The sequence below is a fragment of the Malurus melanocephalus genome, unplaced genomic scaffold (genome assembly GCF_030028575.1).
Source record: "Malurus melanocephalus ecotype Western Australia unplaced genomic scaffold, MMel_1.1 scaffold_441, whole genome shotgun sequence".
Classification (NCBI taxonomy): domain Eukaryota; kingdom Metazoa; phylum Chordata; class Aves; order Passeriformes; family Maluridae; genus Malurus; species Malurus melanocephalus.
In genome coordinates this window covers 109,171-128,025 of record NW_026623673.1, presented here as the reverse complement: position 1 = coordinate 128,025, position 18,855 = coordinate 109,171, and the positions used below count along the sequence as shown (strand labels likewise).

Below are 18,855 nucleotides of genomic sequence, written 5' to 3'. Positions count from 1 at the left end.
TTTATGCACTTTGGCTCCCACTGCAGCCTAGAGAAAAGTGGAAAATGGATRTGCCAAGCGTCTTCTTCAGAAATTAGAACATACCTGCAGCCACAAAGATCTCATACAATGCAATTCACGTCTCTCATGCACTCAAAAGTCATGCAGAAGCATGGTACATCAAGGCTGCAGTTCGACTGGCTCACACTTCCCTGCATGCAATCCCTGAAGCCAATCTGTGATCAGACCGAAGGCTGCTTCCAGCAATCAGCTTCCACCGTCTGTCAAGCATGAAGCAGGTCAGACCATCCTGCACACGTGTGTCCTAATGCCAGCACCAAGCAGGCAGCAGCACAGCTGGGGTGCAGGCAGGTACGCAGCCCTTTGGGGGTGCAAACCTGACCAGCTGCTACTGCAGCTTCGTGACGGGAAACAGGGCAGGCTCCTGTTAACAGGGGCTTGCACAGSCATGTGTTTGCACACCCAGTGCAGTCTGCCCCTTTGCTGACTCTACCCATAAAACTTTCAGAGCCACTGCTGTCCATGTCGGCTCTGGTGTCCCTGAGCCAGCAGCCGAGCTATGTTCCCAAAGAGCAGCTTCTTAGAGCTTTGCAAAGGAGAAGGATTGTGTTTGGACAAAGCTTTTGCAGTTTAAAAGTACAACTCCATTCTGATTCAGAGTCAAATCTGACCACTCAGAGGTAATCTGGGGAACCTTTTCAAYCATTTTGCATTGTCCAAATCAACTCATTTCTAGAATGAAGGCATTTAGCGAGTTGCTTCTAATGCAACATTTTAAAATTTCCAAAGCTAACAAAGATAGAAATATTCTGCTCTACTATGGTGAGTTTCACACCAAGTTCCTCACCACTATCCAAAACTCCAGCAACATGAGTAAAGCTCTTCCTAAGRATTCTACAGGTCCAAGGCATGCAGTTGACTCAGTGCACTGGCACTGAAAAGTTACAAACTGCACAAACCAAATAGCTACCTGCCAAAAAAAGAATAAATAGATACAAATAAATACGCAAGAAGTGGAAAGCCATGGCAGAAATCTAGGAGGAAATCAGTATGCTCCATACTTGTTTCAGAGAGGACATAGGATTTTACTGTATCCAAACCCCTATATCACATAAAACATCTTCAAATTTAACACTTGCTGCAGAGCCTTGGAAGTCTGGGATGAGGGCTTCACAGATAAGACAGAACTGAGATCTTCTCTAGGCCCAAATCTTGCAGATATTTCAATAGATTCACCACCATCAATCTCCCATCGTATTCCTCTTTCTGTATTTCTGGCTGCTTTACTGTCCCTGTTGCAGCTGTTCAAGGAGCTGACTTCATCAGAATATGCTTTGTGAAGTGCTTTTCTGCTCTGTATGGTGCTTTTGCTTTCTTTCAGAAAGTGCCAAACCACTAAAGAATGTCAAGGCTAGAGCTCTGAAAGCCAGGACCGAGTAAAGAGTAAGGATGATTCTGTGGCATCATCAGCTGAAAAGTGGCACCTCATTAGCACAAAATAAAGTGTGACTTTTGAATTCAGCTGTACAGTTCATCATCCCAGTTCACAGAAGCACAGGTAGGCTGAGCAACTTGCTCATGGGCTCTGACAAATCCTGCTACTGCTTAAGGCTTGTCCGAGCTCAGCTTGCCAGGCTTGTGAGAAGGCACTGCAAGCAGCTGCCAAGGCAGAAGGCCTGCATTTCAACCACTCCACTGACAGATTCACATGCTATCCTCAACCAGCAGTGAGGGTGGACTTGCCAGACCACTACTAGAGAAAGGAAGGAAAACAACTTTACTGACCACAGCTCTTAGTAATCTGAATAAAAGCCAATTCATGGTAAAGTCAGATAGGACAACCCTGATGACGTGCCTCAAGTTTGCAGCACAAACTTGCTTCTCTGATGCTGGGCTCCCATCACTCTTTGAAATTCCTCTTCAAACTGCCCTGGAACTAGGACACCAGGACACACTCTCGGTCCTATAGGGAACTATGCTGAAGCATTTATTTTACAAATGGCCCTCCAAATAGGTATCACAAAAGAATTTACCCATGCCTGTCAAAATGAGGAGATGTAGAAATGCTCAAGAAGCTTTTAGAGACTATGAAATCACATGAAAACTTACCGCAGCAAGATCAGTTTCAATGGCTGTGTTGTGTTATAAACAAGTGCCTAGCGTCACCCCTGGCCATCTACACTCGTAACAATTTCCCTGCACCTCCTGGCCTGCTGGTTTCCTGTCACCCAACACTTAGGCTTCTTCTCATACAAGATCTGGTTTTCCCAGCTTCAGCTACGGGCCCACCTTCTTCTAGATGTGCCCTTAGTGACTAAAGGGAATAATTGGCCCCTGTCCTCCCTCTATAACAGTCCTTCACAGATATGCTGTTTGGTGTCCACCCACAGTTCTCTTTCCTCTAGACTGAACACGCCTGGCTCTCTCAGCATTTCTTAAGGATTAAGTGTTTACTGTCATCTACCCCATCCCTTTGCATGTCCCTGCTCTTTTTAAAAGATTACATACACCCTGACATGAATGCAACACCACACATTTACAAACAAACAGTGGAGAAATTATCTATGGGTCCTGTAAATCAAAGAGGAAAGACTTCTGTGGGAACTCCACATCCTTTACCTCCTTCCCTGGAGAATTCTGGACACACCTTGTAGCAAAGCTGCAAGAATCTACCCATTACTTCCCTGAAAAAAAGGACTTCAGTCTCTGCCACAATTCTCAGCAGGACCTGTGCTACCTATTCAGCACCTTCTTTTGCTCATTTGCTGCTATTGTTTGGCTACAGCTACTTTTCAGTCTCTGGTTAAGCTCCTACATAACTCCGGTAGCAGCGCAGAGCAGGCATCTGACCAACAGCCACTCCGACAGCACCAAACAATCCCACGTTCTATTTCTCCCTCGTCACTGTTTACATTCTTAAGCACACACTTTAAGGCAGTCATCACATCCCTCTTTTATTTGTCATTTGGCCAAGCTAAATGTAATTAGTTACTTTAATCTTCCCTCTTAGATCAATCCCTCYAGCATCTTAATCATTTTTGTTGCTCTACTGAATTTGTTCTAATTTGCTGCCATCTTTGGGGCACTAAGCTCTACAGAAATTAGCCAAGGTACACTCAGATCAGGTACACGAAGAAAACATGAGTGGAACCACGCAGAAAACATTTCCTTGCTTAAAGACACAACAGTTCTTTTTATGCGATCCAGAAATCACTTCAGCCTCTTTGCTGCCACATTGTACTGTGAGTCCATATCTCATTTGCTAACYGGTGTAACCTCAGTGTCATTCCTGGCATTACTGCTTTCCAGGGGTGTACCTCTCATCTCTGCTTTCTTACTGAGCACAGTCTGATTTTAACTCCTACTATTCAATTTACTATCCATTCTGCTAATCCCCAAATCCTATTCTGAGGTATGACTGCTTAGCTAGCTATGTATCTCAAATCTCTTTGATTTCCAATGGGAATACTCTCACAAAGCAAAGGCACGGGGTTTGTCATCAGAGTAAAGTCCAGGCAGTCACAAGACAACACATATTCTTCACAGACATGTCTCCTCATCAGTCCCTCACCAAAAACTGCCAGAAGGTTTTCAAAGGGCTTCAGTTTGCTTTGGTGGTGACCAGCTCTGGGCCACTGTGTGACAGCTTTGCTGCTCTCAGAAAAAGCAGTGGGCCCCAGAGACCCAGGCAAGGCCCCACGTCATCAGTCAGGAGCAATGAGCAGGTGCTGCTTACGCATCACTCCAAGGCACCACTGCTGGGGTACATTTCTGTACACTGCCATTCCCTATGCACACCCTCAAACTGGACACGGCACCTTCCCAATAGTCTGACCATCAGCTTCCTCCAAACAGTGGTGTCTAAGCCTTCCCTCCTCCTTCGTCCCAAGGAGGGGGGAGGTGGGAGGCTACTTCAAGCCTTGCTGTGAGACATCACATTTGTGCAAAGCACACCAGATGCTGCCTGAGCATCAAGTAGTCACAGAAGCAGGACCTGGGCGCAAAGAGTGGTTTCTTAGATGCCAAAGGAAAAAAACCTTTCCCTCCTCCAAAACTTATCCTTCTGAAATTTCCTTCAGAACTCTTCCCCTGTGCCTCCAGCTCCAAGTCACCAGGGCCTCCAACAGCTCCCAAAGTATTTCAAAGGCACTGAGATACAGTGGCTTTGCCTCCCCACCTGCAGGACTGCCCTGGCCCTGAGCTGAGGCTGATAGAATGAAGTCCAGTTGGCTTCTCCAGACTGGAGAAGGAGGAAAGAAAATGGAAGAACAAGGGAAAGGTGGGCATGCTGCCCTGGGCAGCATTGATTCACTACTTCCGTGGCTGCTCAGCTCCATGGGGGAGATGCTCAGCCCAGTCCAGCTTCTGACAGCCACAAGGCCCSTGGGGCTCAGCAGAGTCTAAATGAAGTGGGGTGGTCCTTGACACTCTGTGCCTGCTCCCCTTCTGMTCCAGGACCCAGATGAAGGGGGCACATCTACCACAATGAGTGGGTTGTAGCATCAGCTTCCCTCTTCCCAGAAGAGAAATCCAAAATAAAGGAATGGCTACTGCCTCCCACCCTTTCTATGAATATGTACCGCTAGTCTGGGTAAACCTATGTGTCAACTCTCTCAGTCCTTCATGATCCAGGTTTTAGCAGGACCAGAATGCAATTTACTGCCAGTGAAAGTACAACAAGGTGTATAAATCTGTTTTCTGACCACAACCAGTCCTCACAACCCATGCTGGCCCATTTCGTCCTCACCAGCATCAAGAAAATGTTTTCTGATTAACTTCCCAGACTCAGAACRGACAAAAGAAGCTTAGCACAACTGAAGTCACTGGAAAAGCCACAATATGTGTGTATTGGCCAGAATCATGAGTCATTAGCGTCATCACAAAGATCTTTATAATGGAATCCATYTGAGCTAGGAAAGCAAAATGGGTTGCATAAAAATACAAAACTATGTCCATCCTTTGTACATTCAGAAAACATGAGATGGCATAGAAGCACACACACACCTCTCCACGCTTTGTACGTACTTGAAGCCCAAGGGTCCTCCTGCAGGAGACTAATGCGCTTCTAGCTGAAAAGAAAGACCAGACCTRCGCATGTATGCAAAGCAGAGGAGCTCCATGCAAACCACCCGACCGTATCTCCTGACAGACCAAGGATGGCACCTTCTGCCACATGCTGATCAGCATATACATGTGCTGGCCACATGCTGGCCAGCACAACCAGAATGGAGGTGGTCAGCTTGACCCACCTAACTGGCCGCTTGGACTGCGGCCAAGAGAAAGCTCAGTGTGGCTCTTACCATCTTGGTCTCACACACAAGATGATTCTCAGTTACATCTTCTCCAAGCCCTTCAGTTTGGCACTGATGAACTGAATCCACTCAGTGCACTGCAAGCTCTGCTCGAGGTTCTACAACCATTCCCAAGTAGATTCTTCTGTTTACTGGAATGAGTGTTTTATGCTTCATTTCCAGTTATAAGAGGCACAGCTTAACATCCCACTCCTGAGTGAAGCTTGCCTTCTCTTTACATTGCTCTTCTGATCTTTCACAGAGTATGCTGTYTCCAGATGATTTTATCCAAGTTCTGTATTGCTTTAGCTGGTGTAATAAATGTGGCATTTCAGTAAAGCCAAGGTTCAAGCTGAGTCTTTTGCACACGAACTCTTTAAAGCTCAAGGCTTCAACTAAATAACACACATAGATTTGTCTTGTCCGGGAGGAGCACTGGACCAAATACTGTCTTTTTGCTACTAAATATTTAGACATCCTATAAGGAAATCAGAAATTATAAGGGAAATTTAAGTTCTGAATGCTTTTTTTGTCTCTCTGACAATAAAATCAAATTCTATGATTTTTCCATCTAATTTTGTCCTGCGACTTTTAAACCATTTTATATCACTCTTTCAAAGTAGTTCAGATTATGGAAAAACACAATTAATTTAAAAGTCTCAAATTCTATTAAAATGGAMATTTCAACATGCCAAATACAGTCATTTAAAGCAGTTCTTACCAGAGAACATTGATTTTTCTTCCCCAGGGATGGTCCATGAGGATTTGGGGGAAGAAACTTGACACAACTTAATCTGATCCCAAAACTGAATGTCAACCAGATTCTATACTTACTGCTGTTTTATACTGCAGGAAAAGCATGATCTAGAAAACTTACATGGAAAAGTAAGTGTTTAAGAATCTGTTGCTATGCTTATAATCATATCATTTAACATTCAAGAAACAAGGAAATCATCAAACACAAGGACAAAATATAGCACCCTTTGTATTAACATCAAGAATTAATGCAGCATTCATTGCAGACACCAAAAGAACAGCCTAGACAGTACCTCAATAGCTCTCTACAATGTTCCGCCAACAACAAAAGTGAACAAGTTTATAAACAAAAATGCTTCAAAATGAAGCTGATTCAAATAAATAACAGAAGCCCTTGCATCTCATACCACAGAGCAGACAGCCAAACTCCATCCAATCTGATGCTGAATCCACAACCAATGCCGAGATTTCCCATTTCAAAAGGGACAGAGAAGCCAGTCTCTGGGCTGCAGCTGCACCCAGAGGTGTGCAGGTACACATTGCAATTTGTCCTGCCACAGTTGCCAAACTGAAGTATCACAGAAGACTGTCACATCAGAGAAGACACACAGATTTCTGTATTACCCTGTGCAGTTAAGAGGACACAGACTGCCAGGGCAAACCGTCTCTCTAATTTTCTGGTTTGATTTTTATGCTTCATCATGCAAGCAATATTTTCTTAGGAAAGATGTGCCATGATGGAGATGGGCAATGCTTCTAAAWGCATGCAGGCAAAAACATACAAAGACATCTAATAAAATGTCATTCCTAAACTCCCTCCTGGGACACAGCAATGAGAGAAGCAGCAAGCCCTGGTCATCTTTCCTTAGCCTTCCTGTAGTATCCAGAGAAACAGTTCTCTGTGGGGTGCTACAGACCAGTCCTATCCCTCATACATGTCCACAGACCTCATGCACAACTTGCCACTCTGGTTTGAAATTAAGGTCTGAGAAAGCCATAGCTCGTGTCTCAGCTCACCTAATGAGACACGGCTGTTTCTTGCAAAGTCAAATCACGTTTGGGAACCGTTTACATCGGACACAAGACAGAGGAATCTCCAGGCTTTCGTGTTCAAAAAAAGATGGACTATCAGGTACTCAGTTTTCTTACAGTGGAAAAATACAAGACAGAAGAACAGGCATTAGATTTTGGATTCCTTATGGAACACGACTGTTTTCCAAACTAGGTGATGAAACAGCAGCACTTTAATACACTTCTTGTCTTTTCTAGCCCCCAACCCCATACATCCTTAAAATGCATATACACCAAACAAAAGAGATAATTAAATGCTTTTAGAAAACTCATCTGTGTAGGCTACCTTTGTAGTCAATAGGGACTCRTTTTTCTAGAGGGTAAGCTGGAGCACATCCATAGGGCTCCCACTCTACACTGCCCTGCGATGAACCTGTTCTTTCTCCACTGACTCCCTGGAATTCCTCTGGAAACAAGTCCCCCACCGGTAGTGTTCACTTCTGGAAAAACTCCCCTTTCCATGTAAAAGTCAAACATCTCACCAAGCTTATAAAAGCAAATGTATAACGAATGATGAGAGGGGATATACCAAGGGATATGAACTGCAGGAATGAAAATCCCAAGTGATTTTAAAGATCCAGAGACAATTTTAAAGAGCTACCTGCACTTTATAGGAAACGATAAAAATTTTCATTGGAGCAGTAACTCTGGTTTCCTGGCACAGAGTCCATAGTTCTCATCCCTCATCCTTCATTTAAGAGCACTTGCTTGAGGATCAGGTCTTTGTTCCCTGGGAATTCACCTCCTCCTGTCACTTTATTCCTCACCTGGAATCAGCACTGGAGCGCAATGCTAAATGAAACATTTTGTTGTCACTGGGAAAAAACAAACGCATCCAAAGCAGAACAAGAACAAACCTTCACTGACTAATTCGGAGAAAGAATTAGCTCCCATGTCTCCCGTGTCTCAGAGGACTCTGCTGCCTCTGGGCTACAGAGCCTTCGCCTCCATTTCTTCCATGCTGAAATCAATTCTCTTTTTATAAGTAATTACTTTTTATCAGGCCAAAGAAACAAACTACCTCCACAGCCCAGTCGTTAGAGCGCTCCCTCTCCAGCACAATGAATAGGCATTTATATAAAGTAGAACAGTTCCAACTGGAAAAGTTCCAACTGAAAAAGCATTACTGCAGAGGACCCAGTAGTCTGAGCCCTCCTCCTGGCTAGGACAACCTCAGGGACAAGTCCCCACTTTGAAGTATGCAGAATAAGGATGCGCCACACAAAACAGTTTGTTTTCTGCCTATCAGGCTGCTAGCTGTTGTTTTCTCAGCTTTTTCATGAAAACACATCAAACACTCTAATTTATTTCAGTGCAGAACTAGCAAAACCTCTGATTTTTTTTTCTGTGGAGCAGTTAGCCCATTTCTAAATCTCTTCTGTCAGAAACCTTAATCACCATTCCTATGGTCAAAAGCTGAAGTCAGGAATCAACCTGTCCAAACAAAAATCATCCTAACAGGAAAAAAAAAAGGGGGGGGAGACTACTAATAAAAGGTATGGAGGTATGTCATTAACCAGCACTCATCACCTGCTATGCATCTCTTGGTTTCTAAAAGTTATTACTACCTTCAGTAAGAAAAAAGGCCATTGCACAGAAAAGGTTGCTCATGTAAGACACCCACTATGCACATCCAGTTTCTTGCTTCAGAGAGCACCAAGGTACAGGCAATCAGTTCCTGCAAAGTCCTCTGAGTCCTGAAGTTCAGAAAGCCTTTGAGTCCCTTTGCTCCACATAGAAATAGTGCAAATTAAAAATGATTAACACATGATCCTTGCGGCTCTTTCAGAATTGCTAATTTTAAAGCTCACAAACTTTCAAACCAGGGATTCAAAAAGCTTTCTGCGAAAGACACCATATCTCTCAAGACACCCACCCTGCAGCTACCCTATTTTAATAAGTTATTTAATTTTCCTCTCCTCCTGTTTAGGGTATGGGGGGGCCCATCACTTAATTAAATTATTGCAACATCTTTTCTGAGATTCTGTTTATACTTTTGTGACATTTACACTGTTACTTTTAGATTGAGCCTTAAAAGCTTCCTCCCAGAAAAACAGTACAGCAGACCACCTCCACGCTGATTTTATACTATGACTTTCAGCATTTCAGGACACTATCTATATAATTTCAATTATGTATGATAGTCACCTTTTCAGTAATAAATTAGAGGGTAATTTCAAGTTGCACCAAAAACGTGGAGAGCTGAAAGGGAGCGACTATGAGAACAGATTATGTCATTCTGCCGCTTTCATTAGACTCTCCCTTGGGGATTGTCAGCCTCTGATGTTTCAGCTTGCCTCTGCCGAAACACTCGTCTGACAGGAGGGAATCTCCCCTGAGATACTCAGGCCACTGACTACAGCAGACAGCAATAATAAAGAATTATAGAGGAGGAGAGAGAGGGGTGCAGGGATATGCAGATCCTTCCCATGTGCTTTCCATGCAAGCGTATGCCTACGTGCAAGCAGCCGCGAGTTAGCGTGTTCTAGTACATTTTCCYTGCCACAATGCACTTCAAACGTATTTCTAAGCAAAGCCTTGAGACAGAAATTCTCCAGCAATCCAGCTGTGTACAATTAAACAACATCCTGCTTTACCTGGCACAAAGAGATTTACAGCAGCAACCCTTTCTCCATCCTCCTTTTAGAGCAGCTAGCAGCATCCTGACACCTTTCCATGCAGCAGTGGAGCCGCTCTTACTGCACAGGCTTCAAAACCACCTGCCCCAAGATGCTGTGTAGAGCTGGGATGCCCTTGGCTTTAAGCTCCTAGCATTTCTTCTGCAATTCATTGCCAAGTGGTACTGATTTAGGACCTTCACCTTTCACATTCCAAACAGCCACTGTGTATCTCCAATATCTCATTCCAGCTGTTAATGCTGGAGTAGCAGAAGTTCCATGTGAGAGAAGGAAACCATGGTCCCTTGTTATGGCAGACTTTCATCTCTAACCTACCCRTGCCACACTGCATCCTGTTCACAGCCCAGTCAGAGTAACAACATGGGACCACTGCAGTCTTAAGATGTCGTGACTATCACCTGACAGCAATTTTCTGTTCATTAGGCAATCAGCTGCAATGTAGGACGTGGCATTTGCAATAGTAAATTGTCATCAAGTTCGTGACACCAGATCTTATCTGCTTCAGCCGGCTCCAAGTAGCCATCTCACCTCATAGTCTGTTTTGAAGTAGTGAACTTAATAAATTTTATGTTTGTTTCCTCTTGCAAAATCCTCCAAATTCTTCAGAAGTCATACGTGCAAGAAACTACACTGTGAGAGAGTTCTATATTTTATCTCCCAATAGTGCACAGCAACCCTAACAAAGAGATTAGGAGAAGAAGTGAAACAAAAATGTTAAATCCAAGTATAATAAAAGAGAGAGKGTATTGTATAATTTCCTCCATTTGTGTCTGAGTGTATGCTGGACACCTGTATAAAAAAAAATCCTGATTCCTACAAAAAAAAAAAAAACCACCAAAGGTCAGGATTACAAGCTTGTTCCTCCTTTAAAAGATAGTGTAATCCACCAGCAGGGCTGCACCACAGTCACCACTTCTGCTGATGCACAAGAAGATACACATTGGCACAGACCTTAGGCCACAGCACATTCCTGACGCTGGCGAAATTCATAATTCCAAAACAGCCCTTTCAGCCATCTCAGCTACTGGCAGGGGAATCTCTACTGACCCAAAGTAGGAAGATCCCTCACTGAACGCACTGCCAGAGCCACTCATCYGAACCCCAACCAGATACAGAAAGCTCCTCCAACTTAGAGTGTGGAGAGGTGTGAAGGCTATCTTAGGGAAATGATGATCCTCAGAAATGACAATGCTCATGGCTGCCCATATCCCATTTTATCTTCTGCAAACAGCAAAGAGGAGTAAATAGAAGGCAGAAGAATGACATCATGAAATAGCAAGGTGTGAATTTTCACCCTGTTCAATACATGACGGCAAACCTCCCCTCCCCTCGGAGTATGAGGTTTTGGCACACGAGCTGTTCAGATGCTGTGGTAGTGTAAAGCCTTGAAAGCAATGGCTAGAGACAGGTGAAGCTTCGGAAAGACACATGGTCTCAATCTGAACAGTTATCCCAAGATTCAAGAACTGTGCTTGCAAATGCTGAAGCATCATTCACACAGGACACGTTTCTAAGCCTCTTCTGCCCAATTTCTCTACCGAAGCTCTTGCCATTCCCCTGAACAGTATGAGCTGTCACAACATACCAGAGGTTTTGTAAACGAGGCATCTTTGGGGAGCTCCTGATATGCGCAAGCTGTGCCACCAGCCGACACCATCATTTTGACTCCTACAGGTACCATATGAGATTTGGAGCACAGAGCCAAACCCAATCAGATTCCTCCAATGGGACAGTCCCTCCCTTCTGCACACAGGACAAATCAACCTCATTATCCTTCTTCCAAAGCTGTTTGGTTAGGCATGCAAATATCACGTTCTGAGGTTCACAGATCTAAAGAGACAGTCTTCATTAGATAAGAAATCCTGATAGCTCAGCACCTACATCCAGCTTTAAATATTGGCAGTCACAGCTAATCTGCCAAATTTATCAGCATCTTCTGCTGTCACTAAAACATTAGTGGAGTAAACATTTAATTTGATGTTTAATCTGTATTCTCTCTGTTTCATCCTAAAGTCATTTATTTCCTGATCTGTCCTCTGTGACTAATGAGAATAATTGGCCCCTGTCCTCTTTCTGAAACAGTATTTGCAGACAGCTAGGGATCCACCCACAGTAGTCTTTTCTCCAGACTGAGCTTCCCTGGCTCTCTCAACCTTTCTTTACAGGTCTTGTTTTCTCTGCTCTGTGATCATTGTCTTAGTTCACTCCCGCACACTCCCACCAGTCCTTCCCTCTCTTAGAATAGCTGCCCTCAAACAGAACATGGTTACCTAAGCAGAGCTAAACCACATCTGTAAATAGGTTCTGGACAGACCATTTCTCTATGTCAAACAAATGAGGATTCTATACAGAGTTCAAACATGGGCTGGGAAGTGGGTTTGGAGGAGGATGGCRGTAACTAGACTGCTTGATTTCTTGACCAGTGGTTGAAAATCCAGACTGGAAGTACAGTACGGAAGAACTGTTCCCATAACCAAACAGCTACGTGCAGACAAAGTAGTGTAGGCTGACTGCTACCTAGAAAAGTAACGTCTCATGGATAGTTAATTGGAGGTGAGCTCCTACGTGCCCAGTGTGACAGTGGTGTGCAGGAGTGACAGAATAATGTCCCATGGATTATTCAGGCCAGATAACCTGGTGGCGCTGCACCTGTTTTAGTGGAGGAGCAATCAGCAGAGATAAGCCACCAAACATGAAAATCAAATTCACGTTTTTCCCTTTAGCGTGTTTCTTCCCTGTAAATGTTTCAGCACAGCCATGCACACCAATGTTAGTGATACTGTATGTGCTTTGGGAACACAGAAACATCTTCAGTATTCAGAGGTGGCAACCTAAATTTTTACAGGTGCCACTTTCAGTGACTCTTTTCAGTTTTGAACCTTCCTTGAGGATTAGGTTTGAGGTATAGGGAATGAATGCTGCAGAGATCTCAGCCTAGTGTCCCTTTCACTTTGAGCCAATAACCACACCCTCATTCAAAAGTTCTCTTTTYCCCCAGATTTTTAATCAATTTATCTATATTGATAAATATAGATTCTATATATTGATCTAAAACATGGTCTTTGCCTGTGTTAGAAAGGGAAGAGAGCCACCTGGCATACTCTGCAGTCTACAAATACCAGCTCTATTAGGAAGAATGAGCTGGTAGTGAGTCTCAGGACACATACCCTTTTCCCTCTTCACTTTTTTGGTTACCCTGAGTGTGGAAAAAGAAATATTTTTATTCTCCTCACTTGATGCATACTCAATGTATGTGCAAAAATTTTTAAAAGAGAAGTCTGTCCCTTCTCCTGCCCAGGGTCAGTGTTCTGTTCCCAAGAAAACACTGAATAAAAGGCAGCCTTGTCTCAAGAGGTCCAAATTAGCCATTGTTTGAATTGACTTGATCACAGCACAGTTTGCACACTGTCTTGTGCCACACATTTCTCTCTGAGTACACAGAGAGAGGATTTTTTTTTCTCTGCAGTAACCTCAGGCACATGGAGATATGCCGCTTGGTTTGCACAGATCACCACCCTGCACTTGGTCAAATTTACACACACCAGTTCACACTCTCAATACAATCCTAGCTGGGAGCTTGAGGAAGCAATGAGCTCCTGAACAATAAAGCGTGGGTTTGTTCGGATTTCTTTTTACCCAACATGAAAGGTAGCTTTAACATTTAAACCTTTTGGGTCAATCTCCTAATTCCCAGGCACTCAGCACCATGGCACTAATTTTTCTAGAGCAGGCACCAATCCATACCTGCCAGGACCCTCTTTTCCTGCCTTTATATGWGCAGACAAGCAAAAAAGGTAGGCCAGAGAGACGGTGAAGCCCCATTTGTGGTTGGAGAATTGGGTTTTTAGTTCCCATTCCAAGGCACTTCGTTGAAGCAGAAASACAAGGCAGCAGTAGCAGGTGGGCCATGGTTAGCTTCAAATATTTTCCTCCGACTCCCCTTCCACATATTTCAGCACTGTGATCATCAAACTGCCATTTCATCTTATGCAGGGAGGTACCCAAGGCAGCAGCGAGTCTGCCTGACTGCAGCAAAGCGACAATTARTAAGTTGACTCACTTTGGTATAGAGTTCTCATGGACGGGTGGACAGAGGACAGATCGGGGTAACAGCAGATAACTGAGCAGCCGTGCTTCTCCCAAACACTCCGTGCTTTTCTATCAAGTAAAAATAAATCTCAAAGAAAGCTAATCACAGAATCGCAGGAAAGGGAGGCAGGCCTAGAGCCCTGATGTCAGGCAGAGCAGATACTACAAGCATGCCATGGTAGATTRGGCAATCACAATACACTGTGCCATCTTTCTCAGAAAGATCATCTAGTCCATCTTTCCTATTAACTAATCCATTTCTTTGTGATAAATTGCAGCTTGCACAAAGAAAATTCAAAAAAATTTAAAAACCCTCTGCATCTTCTCCAGCTGCAAGGTAGCTGTCTTTCGCCGCTGCCCACCAAACCACGTTGCAAAGTAGAGCACAGGCAGAGTAGAGCTGCGGCCTCTCTAGAGGCCAAGATGATTAAACCCCTAGGGACGAGTCCTCAGTCTGGAATATCTCACAGCCAGCTTTTGTGCATCCTAAGGATGGGAATGTGGAATGAAGCCCATTGCAGATACAGGCAGCGCTATCTGTGCAGTGCTCCCACCCTCTGCCAGCTTGGGGGAATGAAAAAAATAGCACTGGGAATCAACTCCAGACCTCCCACATGCTACTGCAGAGACATCGACTCCTGGTGCCAACCCAGGCAATGTGAGTCCAGAGTGGCAATCCAAGCGCAGCTCCATAGCTCTTGCACTGGAAGCAAGGGCCACCTGCCCACTTCCAAACCAAGCCCAAGAAACAGCCCCAGCTGAGCTCCAACAGCAGATGAAATATAAATTAATTCCATCACCTTCTCCCCTGCAGGACAGCGTTTGGGGATCAGGTGTTGGTTCCTAGGTTGATAGAGCTTTTATACAGGGACAGCTGGTAATCCAGAATGAGCATAAACCAAGTCAAAGCCTCAACTATTAGATGGCAGGTTGGGATTTTTGCCCCTGCTCTGTATTTTCCACACCTCTATGATCTCTTGCATGATGTTCTTGCATGCACAGGTGCAACACAGAGCTCAGCCAACAATGCTGGTACCCTGAGACCCTTGCCCAGAATAGGATGGCTGGGTGCCACTGCTGAAACCTTCCTTTGCTCAGCAATGCTCTCACTGGCACGGGGATTGCAAGAGGCACCAGGACGGGCACAGGCTGAGCTGGCTGGTGCAGCAGGTGTGCACCAACAGACCAGAGCCCAGCGTCCCTGGGAAGAGGAGTTGTGTCTTTGACCATGCTTCTTTCCTTCTCCCTGCTGAGATTTGCTCCTGAATAGCAATGGCTGAGCCAAGAGGCAGCTGAAGCAGATCTCACCACCCCCAGGCTGTTTCCTGATTCTGCCCTCAACCTGTTCCATCCTGTCCCAACCCTCTGAGATCTCCACCCAGGACTGGGAGACAAGCTGGTGAGGTGAGGGACCAAAGAAAGGCAAGGATATAGGGAGGTGACATGAGCTACTGCTTTGGGGCAGTGTGGGTGAGCTCTTGAAAATCGCCCATACCCACAGCTCCCCTCTTGCAGAGCACCCTGCACCCACGCACAAACTGCTGCTCTCTACAGAGCTGCAGCTGGGGCACACCAGGTCACCCAACACAGCAGGGTGCTGTGTCCCTGCTCTGCTCCCCAAGGCCTTGGCAAATGGGTCAGCACTAGCACCCCATGAGCCAGGGGTGTTGCACACCCAGCCCTCCCTGTCAGCCCAAGGGGCAGCTCAGGAGGGATCAGCAGCCTCCATATACTGCTTGCAAAGCCTGAGGTAGCTGTGCTTGGTGATGGGGAAAGCAATATTATTGGGCATCTCCTTTTTCCCCCACTGCAGCTTGCAGAGAAGATGAGGAAAAGTCACAGGTAAAGGTAGCAGCAAGAGAGACTGGGAAAAGGAACAAGGATATGAGCCCATGCTCCTGGCCCCCACGGCTGAGCATCAAAGCTTTAAGACCTCTCCACAAATCCCACCTACCCTGCTCCACCTCTGCATGAACTTGGCCCTGGTTATGGCTGGAGGGGCTGTGGCAGGGATGCGGCACCCGCTCGGGCCGGGTGCCCTGCTGGCAGGGCTGGCGGCTGTGGCAGGCGGCGAGCAGAGCAGGCAGCGCTGGGCGCCGCTCTCCGGGCGAGCAGGCAGCCTGGCCCCGCTGCCGAGGGCTGCCACCCTGGCCAGGCACCCGAGGAAACCTTCCCCTCTGCCGTCCGATGTGCCTGCAAAACCCAGAGTAGGGGRCAGAGGGGCAGGGTCTGAGCCCACCCTCCCCTTTCCGTGCATTTTCCCCGGCACTTGTGCTTTTAGGGGTTGTCCGAGGCAAATGATGGCCGACGCAGGGGGCTGCAATCCCCCATGCGTTCGGTGATGGGGTCCTGGGTAGATCCGGGAGCCGCGAGGCCTGAGAAATCCTTTCGGAAAACGGAGGAAACGCTCCCACACGCCCTCCTCCCCGCACAGGTAAACTTTCTACTCCCACTTGCGGCGAGGGAGGGAGAGCTCAGGAAGGGAGGATCCAGGCGCCGATAAACCCTGGGAAGCCTTGGATATTTATAGAAGCACAGCCAGAAYATGTCAGGAAAGGTGGCTCTCAACCCCTTCGCGCAGAACCGCTCCTGGTTTTTAACAATAGGCCGACAAAACCCCCTCAGAAATGTGGCAGGGAGGTACTGGAAAGATGCAGGCAAAGGAGGCGCTGAAAAAGGCGCGCCCCCGCCTCAGCATGCTCCACATGCCTCACGGGCTGAGGGCGCCTCGAGGCTGCCTCACCCCACAGCAGGGCTGGAGGCGAGCCCTCTTCCTCGCTTTGCTGTGGGGGCGCCCCTCGCTCCTCTTGCCGCCCCCCGCCCACCGCCAGGCTTCCGGTGTGGAAGGGAGAGACGGCTGGGGGAGCCTGGGCGGGGGGCTGGCGATGCGGGTAAGGGTGGTGAGGGTCCGCCCCCGGGGGAGGCTGTGCAGCAGCTCACCCCTGCTGCCGCCTCTCTCGGCGTGGGGGCGCGCAGACCCACGCGTGACGGACGAAGCGGCGCGGCGGGCACGGGCTGAGGCTTAAAATAACCCCGAGACGTTCAACACCTTGTGCCCGGCGCTCCCGCACCCCCCGGTGGCTCCGCTCCCTTTGTCTTGCCACCATCTTACGGAAAGACTCACGTTACGGTCGGGATGCAGTGGTATCTCCCGCGTATCTACAGCCGAGCGGCACGATAGCCATTTTGCATCCCTCCCGAGTGGGCTGGGGAGGGGGCTGCCTGCGTGGGGACGCGGGATGCAAGGTGGATGGCGCGGGGGGAATGATGGGGCGCGGCGGAGAGGGGCCACGATGCCCGCTGACAGCACCAGGGGGACGGCGATAAATTAAAACACGTGAAGTTGCCTGAATACAGCGCCTCGTAGGTTCAGGCTAAGTCGCTTGACGTGCTTGGACTTAAAATAGCCCTCCACCTCCACGCAAGCAGGCGCACTCGCCCCGGCACTGGGCGGGCTCCTGCCGCGGTGCCAGGGGCGGCCCCGGCCACCCCCCCGGCCCCGGCCCCGGCCCCGGCCCCCGCGTTAGGCCGCTCACGATCGAGAGCCCGGCGTGGGTTTTCAGTAATGCACCACCCGCCCCGGCAACAAGCGGGTTTCTACGTCCTGTTGTTCCTAACGAGCTCTGCTTTCACATCAAAGCGTGGCAAGAAGCCCCTGGACCAGTGAAAAGGAGGAGGCAATTTGCGGGTGGATGGATGAAAATTACGTTCGTTTTCACCCCTTCCCACAGYCGCGTTCCTCCTCCCGTGTCTCTCCCGACCCCACCTGTCAACTCCCCCCCCCSCCCCCAAAAAAAAAAAATCACAAGGGACTTTCCCCCAATTCGCAACATGGTACCTAACTCAAACCCTTTCGCCTTCTCTTCATGTGCTATTTGATGAGCCGAGAGGGAATCAACATGTCTGGTGAATGGTTTTATTTTTCCCCGTATCTGCTTCTAAAAGCATCTCTAAACCTTTTGTTCTATAGTGAGTGATGCTCCCTGGGCAAATCCGTGTACCAAAATGAGCTGCAAGCAAAACCACAGAAACAGGAATTTCCCTACCTTGGTTTGTAGAAGSAGAACCTCTAGACGGACAGATCAAGGGAGAGAGCATGTTGGGAATGTCCAGTCTCCTCTTCTTGCTTGCATATCCACATAAGAAGAATAAGGGTCGGGGGCAAACGTGGGGGAATGAGTTAAAAAACAATCCTATTTGGCTGTAAAAAAAAAATAGAGGTTTCTTTGTGGCAATCTTGCGTCTTGAAGCGGTGCAAATTGAAAAGCTGGAGAGAATCACTTCAGAGGCTATTCAGTGCGAGTGGTGAGGATCGTCAAATGCAGGTTCCAGAGTAAGCATTCCTTTCGCCTTTTTAATGATTATTCTTGTAATTATTCTCTTTTTTTTTTTTTTTTTTCCTGGAGCCCTAGTGGAGGAGGTTGTGTTTAATGCAACTGGAGGTCGGTGCTGTTCTTCTGTGAAGCATGATTAGCCTCAAAGCGTCCCCTTCCTGAAGGGAAAAATAAGCATCAATTTTGTATTAGAGGAATCTGAAGGGGATAAAAACCGCTCCCCAACAAAGACATTAATATATTGAGAAGAAAGGAAGGCAAAACGCATTTCCCAATAGTGCACACAAGCGGAATTAAAAAAAAAAAWTWWTWAAAAAAAAAAAWACCAGCTGGCACGAGTCTATAAATAATTCAGATACGGGCTGACTACACCATTCCCGGGATAGGCATGCATACGAGACGGCAAAGCGGGCGCGATGTGAATCGCGGAGAGAAAACGACTCCCCCCGCCCGCGGCCCCCTCCCCATGCACGCACAGCATTTCGCCCACCCCCGGGCCCAGCCCCCGAGGGCTGGCGAGGGCCGTGCCCACCCCTCTGCAGTGCTGCCGGCACCGCTGGCCGCCGCGCTCGGCTCCACGGGCAGCGCGGGGCGCGCTGGGCGCACACACACGCACACGCACCGCCACGGGACTGGGGGGGCTGGGGGGGCTGCTTCACCTGCCCCGGGGCCGGG

General features: G+C 47.2%; 1 protein-coding gene across 1 annotated transcript in view; it reads right to left on the bottom strand.

The window, feature by feature from the left end:
- GRIN2B (glutamate ionotropic receptor NMDA type subunit 2B) overlaps positions 1-18,448 on the bottom strand; it is a 200,620-nt gene extending 182,172 nt beyond the window's left edge. The window contains exon 1 of the mRNA XM_057380256.1: positions 17,893-18,448. The gene's annotated coding sequence lies outside the window, so the exon portion shown is untranslated. The remainder of the gene's footprint in view (positions 1-17,892) is intronic.
- Between the last annotated feature and the right edge of the window lie 407 nt (positions 18,449-18,855).